A 14,213-nucleotide genomic window follows, 5' to 3' on the forward strand; every position below is an offset into this window, starting at 1 on the left:
AGCATTTACCGAAAATAGGATATAAAAACCACATATCGATAACTTTTTTAAATGTGAAATTGACAACTCGAATTGTGTTTTATTCGCCTAGAAAATTCTTCCCTTATAAATTAATTAAATATCTCGAATAATACATATCTCGAAGTGAATTTATAGCCCCTTTCAAACTTCGAGTTATCATGACTCGACTGTAATATATATATATATATATATTTTTTTTTATAAATACTAATTAGAACTAAAGAAATCTGAACGATATTTTGAATAAAATGTGTATGGATAATCATAAAAGCTATCTTACAGCTAAAGAAAGAAATTAAAGTATAATAATTATTACTGTAGTTTAAATTAACTGAACTGAATAAGTAGTCTTGATAAAAAAATTGTCAGTCTCAGACTCAGAGAAAGAAAATGAATGCATACACTGTCTTTTGATTGATATATTTTGATAGGAAAAATGTATATAATATTAATTCACGAATTAAAAAATAGAAAATATTTGTAGTTCCGTATTTTTAAAGATTTACCTGTGCACAATTGAATGAGACCATCAATTCAGTTTGGTGAATATGGGTTGCATAAAGGTTTACGTTTATAGTGTAAAATTGTATAAACTATTGCGTCAAACATTATTTGTATTTTTAACAGAGCCAGATTTAATATTTTCAGTTATATTAGTCGTTTTTCATAAATTACAACCGAATATTATAAAAATATGTTCACTATATTCAATGTTATTTACACATACAATATATAACTTTATTTGAATACTTCACATGGCCATCACATAATTTAGTAATATATTTGCGAAATAGAAAATGTTTGCAAAACCATGTAGGTAGAAATTAAAAGTGACTTGAAAGAGATTTGAACAAAGTTGACGTATTCAAACAACATTCAATAAAGAAGTGATAATGATAAATAAATTAAATAATTAAACAGATTTAAAATGAATCCAAAGTAAAAATATTGAATTATAAATTTGTTACTTTAGCAGAATATTACTGACATACGACAAAATCACGGAAGTATTATATAAAATATGTATATGTTATAATATTAACATAAATTTTATGTTAAAATTACGTTGAGTGAATAATTAAAAACATAAATTAAGTTAATTTACCTGGTTGGTTTTAGCAAATGTTGTGGTTCTAATTATTGATATTTTATATGAGTGTTTAAATGCTGAAAGTGTTGACAGATTTAATTATTCTAGTAGTCATAAAGAGAAGAGACACTGAAAAAATATATTTCTATAATTCATTGTTATCCTTACTTTATTTTTTTTTTTTTTTTTTATGCGATGATGATTATAGGAATAATTAAATAGTTAAACATATCTCTACATAATTATAGTAAATTGAAACTCAATCTTGAAGTTTTTTTTTATTAAATTATATATTTTTTTATTTTATTTTCACTGAATTAATTATAGCAAAGTATTTAGTTAAGAAGATATTTGTTGTTATTAATGAATATTCCTGTGTTATGCAAAACGCAATTGTTGTTTAAATCAATATTTTATTAAATAACTACATTTATGCATTTGACTATTTGATATGTTGAAACAATGGTTTAATTTATGTGAAACTCTTTAATATGTTATTTGAGTAATTTTCAGTTTATAGTTAAGGAAAATAATCCATTATTTGGCCATGTATTTAAAATCTAATATTCAGTTGGATAATTATGTATTCCTAAGATCGAGTACATTTAAAAATTCAGTGTATAATATAATATAAAAAATATTTAATTAGCAAAGAAATATACTTAAAAAAAAAAAAAAGGTTTACTTCAATATTTAGTATCTTATTCGAAATTCAGAAATTAGAGAAAATTTTGTTTTAAAATATTTTAAAGGAACTTATTTATATGAATGAATACATTTTTTACTTGGATGAAAACTAAATATTATATTTATTTATTATGTAAAATCAATGAATTTTATTGTTACGCAATAAATATAGAGAACTGCAAAGTAATATGGTGACATATTATAATATTTTAGAACTAGTAGCTTTATTCTTAAACTAACATCACATTAAATATCCATAAGTATATTAACACAGTTGATTCAAAGTAAATTTCTCTTCTTATAATTAGTTATTCATGAGCGTTGACCAATTATTAATGAAGATGACTGAATATTTTACTTATAAGTTTCATTCATCAATGATATTTTGATGACTCAGAATTTTAAGAATAAATCGTTTTTTTTTATTGGATTTATTATTCATTCACTATCGTTCACTCGAAACACTTTTATATGTAATCATTAAAAATACGTACATTACTGTTGCTGAACAAATATTATTTTTGCAAATTATTTAAACAACGTATTAACTTATCATTAAAGGACTTGTATTAAACTGCACAGATTAAAGTTTAACAGAGAAATTATTTTACATGGTAAAACGTAATACCTAATATAATATACTTAAACTGCAGCAAAAAAAAAAAAAAGTAACTCTTGTTCGGTAATCCTGTACTCGCTTAATTGAAACAGTGTATACTATTTTTCTATCTAGTTCTAAACATTTGATTTCGTTGTCGAATTCTCACAGTCCACTTAATGCGCAACGCATTTATTTACAGTAACATACAAACAAATACGTACAACAACACAAATGTAAACATTGTATGTCGACGTAATCGAATAGTCAGTAAATATACACAGTGAAAACGGTTTTCATCAAAACGCAAGCCCATTAGGAAAAATCTTGGCCAATATTTATTCGTTTTAGCGTGCAAAATCGCATAACGATCCCCCGTCCTTATAATGTACTTATCGCTATCGGATCTTCAACATAAGTTATTGCGTTCAATGTTCTCTTCTGTCGCAGTGAATAACATGTGTAGCGTGTACGCGGTGGCGTACTTAAAAGCAAGCGCATTCTCGCAGTGGCACATTTTCAGGGACGATAAATTTTAAAACGATATTCTCGAAACGAAGACCGTATCTAGAATTTTTTTTCGAGAGGGGTCCAAAACATGTATATTGTAATATCATTGGATTTAGATTTTAACTTTTCATATTTGGTTAAAAATAAGACAGAAGAAGATTTAATCTTCTTTTATTAAAATTAATATCATATGAAAATATGATATTATGACATAAAACTAAAAGCCGTCAATGATTAATTGGAGCTTAAGTTATTTTTTACTGAAAATATTTATGTTGGTATTAAAAATAAATAATTATTTTAAACATTCGTAAAATATTGAAATATAATATTATTATATATTCAAATATTGAATATGTCATACAGCCATTAGGAATATTTAGTAGACGACCGGCCGGTTATTATACAATTATTAAATTATCAATAAAAACGTATTATATTTTAAATAAAATAAAAAGAAAACTTTTTTTCATCAATATCGATTTGGCGAGTGCAAAAAGGAATGTTTTTAAAGGATATATATATTGCAGTATTGTAGTAGTTAAGAACTATCAAAAATAAATATGTGAAATATTAATATTATAAATATTAATTTTTGGCCACCTTTATTCAATTTTAGCACGGCGATATATTGCATAAATTACATTTTATGTATAAAACTCTAAGTACACGATGCGCACGCGAAGTAATAATACTCGTACGTTTCGGTTTTTCACAGGCCTACTGCTGCGCGTGGTGAACACGGTTACACTCCACTGCAGTTGTTGGGTATAATTCGGGAATGATCGAGAAGGTTCTCGATCGTTCTATATATGCGTCTGTATCATCGCGATAACAGTGGAATTTTCTAGACGCGATAAACCCCTTCCTTTCACTGACCTATACACATCGGCTTAACCTATACACGGGCCATCACTACCGGGTGTGTCGTGTCGTGTCGTTTTTCTTATGCGTTGGTTTCTGTTACCGCGTGATTATTTCGCATTACCTTGATATTATTACGTTACGTTGGTGGTTGCCACACAATGGCTTACTGTCGGCTGTTGCGTTGCCGCAGTGCATGGTTTACCATGTCATAATCTTTATTGTTGTTTATTTATTGATATGAAAATATTGTTGTTCGTTCATTGGTATTAATATATTGTAAACCATTACTTGTTTTTTTTTATTTAATATTAAAAATACATATGCGTAAGAAATTACGTATACAGTCCATATTTTATTGGAGCTCGTTTACTCCGATCAAATACACATGTTCGGGACCTCGCTCACACAGCAATAGCGGTCGGCGAGCTCGTGCAACAGCAGCACCGCATACGCGTAGGCGATTTGACGTTTTGGGAAATCGTTTGCAACACATTTCGAGACGCGCCACGAGACGCAATTAAGGAGCTGTCGGCGAAATTACACGCGTCGGTGATCGCGAGCAACAACAATTACCGTTCACGGGTAAACAATGTTCGAATCGTCCGTTGCGCGGAAAGCGTTTCCGTTCACGAGTGGCTCGGATATCCATTGGCGCAATAGGGTTTTTAACACCTCCGAGTTCAAATGTAGCACTCCTGGTTTTTTTTTCCAGATCTGTATAACCTATAGTAATTACAGTTAAATACCATTTAATTTTATTTCCAGCAATTTCAGCAATCCCAATTTTTAGGCTCCAGTTGCACCCATGCGGAGATCGTGCGTGGACGTGGGTGACAGAACGTTTTCGGTCGTCCGGCGATGAGCTACGGGCAGCGCACGACCAGAACGAAAACCCGACGTCCGTGGATCGCTTTACTCTCGAGTGCTGAAAATTATTGTATTATTTTTATAAACGTCGCGATCACCTATTGAAATACAAATAGCAATCCTGTTCGACTCATGAAGAGTTTTATTAATTTCGACATAACGTGTTATGGGCGTCGAGTACACGATCATTATGAACCGTAGAAGATTGTACGTGGTGCGCGTATTATTGCAACATATTCCGGACAAGCGCTTTTTACATTATATTTTATCAGATTTATACCATTTAGCTAATGAACCCGATTTTCAACTCTGTAGTTTATATAGATATGATAAAGTCCATCACGAATTTGGTTTTCGATTTTAACGATTTATTCATCAATATTGTTAATACTATTTGCCAAAAATTATATCTTAATAATATATGTAGTTTTTTTTTTTTTTAATAATTTAATCACGCTTAGATGATGTCGATAAATAAAATCGAAAATAGCAAAATATAATAGATATGCAATTTCTTAAAATAAACCATTCATCTATTTTTAGATACATTATGTATTATGTATCATCACTAAATCAGGTTATTTGTCGAAGGATTAAAACAGTTAACCCTCTCCTATTCGTTTTAGATGTTATTTCAGGTTTAATTTTGCATTATGTCATTTAGTAAACCTTATTACATAATGATGTTATGCAAAAAAAAATTAAACATATTATATACAATTTATTCTATATTATATCAGAAATAATAATAGTTGTAAGAAATAGTATAGGTTTAAAACGGTAATTATTATTTTATGATAAGTTGTACACATGAATAATTAAAAAATTAAAATCATAAACATTTACCAGTATTCATTTATATTTAATGTGAAAAACTAATCAGCATTTCTTATTTTAATATTTAGCGTTTAAACTTCATATTTATATTTTCATTCGTATAGTAAATATTATTTTAGTTTTATTAATAATGAAATATCATCAATAATATGAGCCATAATTTTCAATGATTGAGTTACAAAATTAATATTTCTGAATAATATCGATGATCAAAGTGAAATTGATAATTTTATAAATGGACTAAGTCGTTTTAATTTGTATAAGAATATTAGTTTTTAACTATGCTAAACTTTAACATTTTTATTTTTGGGTATATTGAATATTTTTAAATAATTCTATTAAACTTTTTGAAATTGAATATTTTTGAAAATGTGAATAATGGATCTTTACATGAAATTCAAAATAATCAGAAAAGCGTGAAATGAAAAAAAAATACGTGATTTTTGTAGTTTTTATTGTGATCGCTTACAAATGAAGAAATTTAAAATTCTACACCACTTAAGAGAGTACAGTTTAAACCTTAAAGAACCAGTGAGCATTTAAAAAGTATAAAAAATGTAAAAGAAAACACTTCTCTTAATTTCACAATACGAAAATCAGAAGTCGTAAAATACGTGTGCACAATAACCTGGAAAATCGTTATGAATACTAAAGATATTCATTTGTATTTATGTTTCGTCATTTTTTTTTTTTTTACTTTGTGGTAAAAATATGCACTAATTCTATCTTTATTTCTCACATACACACATGAACGTATAATGTCTCCTCGAGTTTGAGGGTTATTTTAATCTTGTCAAATAATGTAGGTCAATCAAGTAATTTATGTATTTCATTATCCCATCTTTTGCAATTTCTTTCGAGAATACTATAATGTATTATTAAATCTGTTAGTCAGTATAATTCAATTGTTGGAGTTAGTAAAGCTCAGTTAGATTTCATAATTTTTCAGATTATGTATATCGTATTACTTATTAGTAACTTATAATCAAATTATTATTATACCTATTATACCTAATGCATAATTTATCAAGGAAAAGTTCATGTATACATGGATAGTTAAAGCTAAGAATTGACAAATTTATAATAAAACAAAGTTAATACTATCTCAAACAAACGATTTGTGGCTGGAGTTTAATCTACCAACTTCAGTGTAGAATAGTTATAGCTATATGATCTATTCAATATTTTGTAGTAAAATATTACATTTTAAAATTAAATTATATTGTTGATTTTATATTTATTTAAGAATTAGGCAATCACATATTTATTAGATGTATGATATAACTGCGAAATATAATATAAATCCTCTTATATTTTAAACAACTTTTTCGCTTGTAGCCATATAATTGGTTTACGGTCTGCAAACCTACGTCGAAATTTGATACTTTTAAATTTAAATGCAAAACTTGAAAAGAAGGATTTAAAAAGTAACTCTAAAGTAGGTCTAAAGTCATCCTTAATATATAATTTCATGTTATTTGTAGTATATCAGATAATAGCTTATAATAATTATATTAAATTACGTTTATAATTTATTATATTTAGTCATAGACGCCCAATGGGCGTAAAGTACATAAATGATCTTGATAAATGCATTAGTTATTTTACTATTCATAATAAAGTTATATATTTAAAAACAACAAATAAAATAAAATAACACATTTAAGATAATATTTATAGTTATAAAATATAGAAAAAAATAGAATAAAATGCTTTTGTTTTTTTTTTAATTTTTATTGAAAAATCATATTAAAATATACCTACACACAATGAAAAATGAAAGTAGTATTTAAATTTTTTTTTTTTTTTTGATACAACTAGTCATATAGAAAAAAACCATACAGGTTAGGTATTTTTATCACCCTTATTACAGAGGTTCCCAACCTTTTTTGAATCACGGTACCCTTTATTATTTTCTAAAAATTTGGAGGCACCCTATAGCCTATGCCCTATTCTTTATAGTTTATACTGAATATGCAATAGTAATATATCTTATTATTAAATTTATATTTTGTAACTTCGGTTTTATTTAGCATTAATAAACAATAAAGATAAGTGTAAGGTAAGTCACAAGTATTTCAACGTAAATAATTTTAAAACAGTTCACATCTAATCGATAGCAATCGAACCAGTATGAAAATTAAAATAGATTGAACATCTCAGTATTACTATGTAAAAATTATATGTGTTAATAATTAATTCATTGAATTATATTGTATATACCTAATTAATTACATACAATAGGTTTTATACTATAGACATAGAGTACAGTCTGTTTTATTACTCACAGTGCTATATTTTTCATGAAGGCGTTTAAAAATAAATATATATTTCAAATATTTTTGTAACACCCTAAATTTAATTTCACGGTACCCTACGGTGCCGCGGCACCCTAGTTGAGAACCTCTGACTTAGTAGCTGAATTTTGTCGAATTTTTTTGTTTTTATTTTTATTTTTTATTTTTTTTTTTTTTTTGTAACAACGTGAAATTTGATGTTTATTTAATTTATTTATTTATTATGAAATATACGAGCTGAGCTTTATACAGACAAACAATTAAATATAAAATATGTCATACGTTTAAGAAAGAAAATAAACATAATACGTAAATAATAATATGTATAAAGGTTGGGCAAAATTATTTGAACATCGATATTTGATGTATCAATACATCGATTTCTAAAGTATCGATGTGTTTGACGTATCGGTGAAAAACCATCAAGAACATTGAAGATTAAAAATATCGAAAATTGTTTTTTTCCTCTAGAGCTGCCAGCTGTTGCACACCTTTTTATCTGTACATTATACTATTTTCTTGATTAAATAATAAATATAAGAGTTAAAATACTATTGTTTAAGTCTCGTAAGTTCATGCATTTGCATGTTTTCTTTGTTACATCGGAAAATATGCTAATTGAAATAAAAATCCGTTTCGTAACAATGGTAATAAAAATCTAAAGTTTAATAAAGCGTGTTATAGCATGTTTTGTGTGTATTAGAATATTTGGCATATAGTTGATTTCATTTGAGTTATAAGCGTATATTATTTTGGGTGTTTGTAAATTGCGCCCACATTAAGTAGGTAGTAAAAATACTATAGTAAATTGCGCCCATAGTATCTAATATCTAAGTAACCTCATATTTATAATTTTATGGATAAAATATTAGAGTAACAATCTGAAATTTAAATAAAAATTAATAGTATATATGAACTTTATAACTTCATACATTTCATTTGTTTCTACATTTCAAAACACGAAATCAAAAAAAAAAAAAAAATTAAAATAATTGAAAAAAATTATTTAACAATACAATGAAAACACTATTATGAGGGCTGAATATATGAAGATGATGTCTCATTACTATGCAAATAACTTATAACTGTATTTTCATTATTAATATTTTTAACCTAACAAAAAATATTTAAGAAACTTTATTTAATACCATAATATATAAAAAAAAAAATTAATTTTCCTATTTTTATTAAATAATTTATTCGTTTCAAGTAAACCAAAAAAAACATGTTTGGAGGACAGTGATAGTCACCTCCTCATGGTGTCCTCTGGGTAATACTATATAACTATCATAAAAATAATATTTCTATTGGGCGCAAAATACAGAAATGTTTACCTGAAAAATACAAGGTGCAATTTACTATACAAAAATGTATACCCGAAAAATACCAAGTACAATTTACAATTGTTTCCCTTCGTGGAGCGCAATTTACGTTTGCCCATTATTTTATGTAAATTTAGCGAAATTGTTTTTTGTGAAAGTCAAAAAAAAAATTAGATCAATAAATGTTTGAATTAATTCTTATTTACTTTTGGAACTTGTTTGTAAATCTGAGTATTTTATCAATATTTTTATTTTTTAATGACATTAAATTTTATAAGTTAAAAGCAGTACCACGAAAACAATTTTATTGCGCACCACTACCACTCTCCTCTTATTTATGTGTCCAGAGCAATCTATCTATTTTGGTTGTAACGTGTGTTCATTAATTATAATTTTAATAAAATGTAACCGAAGAAAAAATATAAATTTTAGAAATATAAATGGATAATTATTATTATTTTAAAAAAAATCCATAAGCGTTTTTTTTCGTGTTTAGTTAAGGATTTTTAATGCATATTTGATCAAATTTTAGTGCATTATTGCATGCTTATTTATGCATTTTTTAGTGCATGAACACTGATTATAGCTGTATAACAATTTTTATATACTGCATACCAAAATAATAAAAAAAAAAAATTCGAACTTTTTGAACCTAAACATCGATGTTTAATCGATTAATCAAAAAAAAAAACATCGATGTTTTTGTCCATTCTTGATATGTATCTTTTTAAAATAATGTGTAGACAAATTAAATGTTAAAGATGTGTTTCATGATATTCATAACTTTTAAACAAAATTATCAATGTCACTATGGAGTTTTGAACGGTCATTAATAGATTTAATTTCCATTAAAAATTTAACGTTATTAGCAAAATATTAAAAATGATAATGATAAAGAAAACGTCTTAAGATGATAATGAAATAGAGAATGATAATAGTGATGGTAATTTCCGGTTGTACACTAGAAGACGCTAAAATAGATTGAATTTAAATTCAAATAAATTCATTCATTGGTGTTTAACAGCCAAATACAATTTAAACCACGATAGTAGTCGTTTATCAAATCTGGACACTTTAAGAATCAAGAATCTAACACATCGGTGGTATTAAATGTTTTATAGAATTTTGTACAAATACACGAGGTGAAACATAGGCGTAGTGTTCCACATGCTGCATTAAAATATTAATTTCATTAATATTAATGTCATGCACAATTTATCTATTGGTTATAGGCATACAACTATCAACGTATTTATGTATGCGATGATAAGTATGTAAATTATATCGTATAAGTTTAAATCTAGACCTCAACACAGTGATATAAAAACAATGTAAGCATTTTTAATATCTGCTTGTTTTAGATTACCAATCATACACAATCATATTTTTATTCAAATAAATTAAATTAAAAATGAAAATTATTTGAAACAATTGTGTTTGAAAATTATTCGATTGATTATGTATGAAAAACATTTGAAAGTTTCTTTATTCGAACAAAATGTTATAAAATTGCATTGGAATAACAATCTTCTCCGACGCGTAGTTTAGTCGTATCTCGCAGGTTTCGGTAATAACTGAGCGGCGTGAGATAACGATTTTAGATAACGTGGCCGTTATAACCTTCAGGCCTATAAGATGTGAACATGAAACTTACGTTTAATGGTGGCCGTGTGTTAAATATAAAGAACACGCTGTTTTATAAAAAAAAATTAAGCAGATCTACTCAAAAACGGAATTGGTCTGCGCTCGCAGTTCTTGTGAATCAGTTAAATTATAAGAAGTAGAAAACTAATAAATATTCTTGGAGTTATAGGTAAAAGAAAAACTCAGGGGTATATTTTCTTGATACACAGTATGTTATCAATTATTAAGAAACGATATGATTAGAATATATTTGTAATTTTATTTTTACTTAAAATGAATAATTAAAAATATTCTTAACCCGTATCTCTAATGCATGTTAGTACGAAAATTGATAAGTTAGAAAATAATTTTATTGAAGGTGGAAGAATTAATTGAATATTTGATTAGACTATATACCTCCTATGAAAGAGATTAATTATATCTTTGCACATGCTATTCAGATGTGTTTCATTTAGAATCAGTTTAGTATCATATTGAATACATTTTTATTTTTAAGTTACTATGTAATGTGAAATTTACTTCTTGTTTATTTTTAAATTTTCAAGTTTTTGTATTTTATATTTAGTTAGTATGTTAAATTACATATTTGTTTTTCTCTACGTTAATAAATATTTTCAAAAATATTTGGAATGAAGTGTATTTATATTTTTCGTAAGTATAATATAGTAAATGTTAATACATAATGTATACATAAATAATATATATAATGTCTTTATTTTATACTACAGAACCATGTCACCTTGTATTAAAATTATTTGATATATTTATTTGCTTTTAGATTGTAATGAACCTTATAGAGAGTAACATAAAATGGTGTAAATAATTAATATTCCTAAATTATTTAAACAAACTTATTATTACTTCTGTGATAAATATTTTAATAGATGTTTTAGATGATACAAAAAATATTAATTACAAAATGTACTCAATTGAATTTAAATGTTAAAATTTATGTTTAAACAGAAAATTTTAAGATCGGACAGAACTGTTTATTTTGGAAAAGTTATTTCACCATTTATATATTTTATTCTAACCATAAATATTCTAGATTAGTAGATAAACTTATTGATATATCATACGATATATTTATGCATCCAATCGTTTACAAGTATACTCCATGCTTTTGAATGTACATAAGTACAATAAATAATAGGAAAAGTATATTGTACTATGCCTTTTATTAAAAAAAGTTTTTTTTGGTGTTATTTAACAAAATTTTGAATTATTGCCTATTCAATGAACAAAAAGGAGACTTACAAGGGAAATAAAATAAATCATCTAGTTTTCCTAGCTTCATTTTATCCACAATGTTAAGAATACGACAAACCTTATATTTTTCAAATAGACCGCTGTCCAACGTCTAATCGATATTTGATTTATACTAGATGTTCTGATGTTGAAATTTTCATCTACTATTGGCAGCAATTTCACGAAAGTGCATTGTAATATAGAGTTCAGTAACAATATATAAATTTTGATGGTTATGACCCTTGAGGTTAAATAAAACTTTTATCCAAACACCACACAACCTTAAGTAAAATAAAATATCGATTTTAGTAGAACAAAAAAATAATGCAATATAAAATTGGTAAGAAAAAATAAGTTTAAGAATATTTAAAAATGTATGTGAATAAAGTTTAATTTTAATTTTGGACATATTTGGTTATTTTTATTTTTGATATGAAAAATATTACATTTAAAACAAATAAGTTATATTTTTAGTATTGTTGTAGTGACTTGAATCGTGGCTTCAAAATTTAGCACAATGTGAAGTATAAGATATTTTAACAAATATTAAAAACTTGTGAATGATTGGGGTCAATCGGTGGCCAGAAATAACAAGAAATCTTAAACACAATAATATTTTTCGTAAGATAATCAACTAAATAATTAAACAAATAAAAATTGACTTTATACACGTGTAGCTACGTATATATATATATATTTACTTTAAACACATGTGCAACTCAAAGTAAGTATGGTAAGATCTTTCTAATGTTAAGTTTTTTTGTAAATTGTCTTGCAAATAATAAATAATTAATTACAAATACAATTACATAAATTATACATATTACCAAATAAAGCATACAATTGCAAGTAATGAATGAAACGAAGGGATAAAAAATCCTTTTTATACCAACACAATTCAGATAAGTACAGTAATTCTTTGTTATCCGCGGAGATTACGTCTCAACAAACTTGTGCGGATAACGAAACCACAAATAACAAGACCATAAATCAATGTAAAAAAGGAGGTTAAGTTTAATTTTTTTAACTTTAAAAATCGCAATAATGTTTATATTTTTTTAATATACGAGTATATATATATATATATATATATATATATATATATTTTCTTAAATAAATAATTTTTTTATCATACAACTAATTTAGTTATTATCTATACATATATATTAGGAAGAATGAAAAAACTAAGTAATATATGTTTGTTGTTAAATCTAGCGAACGACACTACAGTATCACCACTTTTTAATTTGTCCAAAATTTCAATTTTTTGCACGAGTGATAAAACGTTTCCTCTCCTTTTCATTTAAAATTTAGATTGAGAAGCCATTTTAAAAGATTTTATTTCATTACTAAATATATCAATTACGAAATAATTGTACACGTGTCATGCACAAATATCAACTGACAACTGATAAATTGACGATTATTAACCGTACATGAGTATATAAGTATATATGCAAGTACATATTTGTACATATATAATCGTTAAAAATAAATTTCTACAGAGTTCGTGTAATAACGATTAAACGCTATCGCATTAATAATATTTTATCGTAGATCCAACCGCGGATAAAAATCGGCAGATATCGAGGGATTGATTTACTATAAATTATTATAATTTAACCTTAAATTATATAATTACAATTGAAATTCGTTATTAGAATTTTTGTTTGGAAATCTTGAAGTATAAGATGAAAAAATTACCAAAAAACGTAAGCAAATGTCAAAATACTTACTATTTTTGGACTGATCACGAGGTCAATTAAAAATCATTTTAGGTATTTGATGATTGTTACGTTTGAATGTGTAAAAATAATAAGTCACTGATAGCGTGTACTACGTGAGACAAATCATTCTAGCCGCATTTATGATGAATTAACATTATAACTCAAAAGACACAATTGAAAAATCATACAAAACTATTTATAGCGATTTGATATAAAAAATATGTTAATAGCGGAATTTAATTTGGTCTGCGATGAATGAAAGACAACAAGATGTATTAGTTTTGAAATTATGGAAATAAGATTTAGTGTACCAAGAATTCACTAAGATTATCGGTTGTATATAATGCGTTTTGGTGGGAGGGGATTTAGTGTGACAGATATTTATCCTGTTTAAAATCAACTCCAGGACATAAGCTTGACGCTGCATCCGTGTACTACACTTGCTTTAACCAAAACATGTATCGAGTGTTGAATTCAAAATATTATTGTTATATTATA

The 14,213-nt window shown here is 26.0% G+C and overlaps 1 protein-coding gene across 2 annotated transcripts in view; it reads right to left on the bottom strand.

Moving 5' to 3' along the window:
* LOC112688531 (cyclic nucleotide-gated cation channel subunit A) overlaps positions 1–14,213 on the bottom strand; it is a 249,148-nt gene that overhangs the window by 101,539 nt on the left and 133,396 nt on the right. The gene's annotated exons all lie outside the window — the stretch shown is intronic.

Source organism: Sipha flava, unplaced genomic scaffold, assembly GCF_003268045.1.
Source record: "Sipha flava isolate LNK unplaced genomic scaffold, YSA_version1 110_pilon_pilon, whole genome shotgun sequence".
In the NCBI taxonomy this organism is placed as follows: domain Eukaryota; kingdom Metazoa; phylum Arthropoda; class Insecta; order Hemiptera; family Aphididae; genus Sipha; species Sipha flava.